The following is a 276-nucleotide window of genomic DNA, read 5'->3' as shown; positions in this document are numbered from 1 at the left end:
TGTGAAGGAATTGGTAATTCGCCTAGAAAAAATCAGAAACACTTGCTATTAAACAATTTCTTACAAAAAAATGATTTTACAATGAGTTTTCATTTTATAATTTTTTTCTTATATAATTTTATCTCACAAGCATGACATCAAAAGGAATTAGTAATTGGCATGAAAGGTTTTTAAGAGATGACGATTCAACATGTGCAGATGATAAAATTAGAGAGGTTAGTGAAGATGATGAAATTGAAGAGATCTTGAATGAACCTTTGCCTGAAGGCGAATATG

The sequence above is a fragment of the Vigna radiata genome, unplaced genomic scaffold, assembly GCF_000741045.1.
Source record: "Vigna radiata var. radiata cultivar VC1973A unplaced genomic scaffold, Vradiata_ver6 scaffold_387, whole genome shotgun sequence".
NCBI lineage: Eukaryota > Viridiplantae > Streptophyta > Magnoliopsida > Fabales > Fabaceae > Vigna > Vigna radiata.
Note: the sequence above shows the minus strand (reverse complement) of the source record.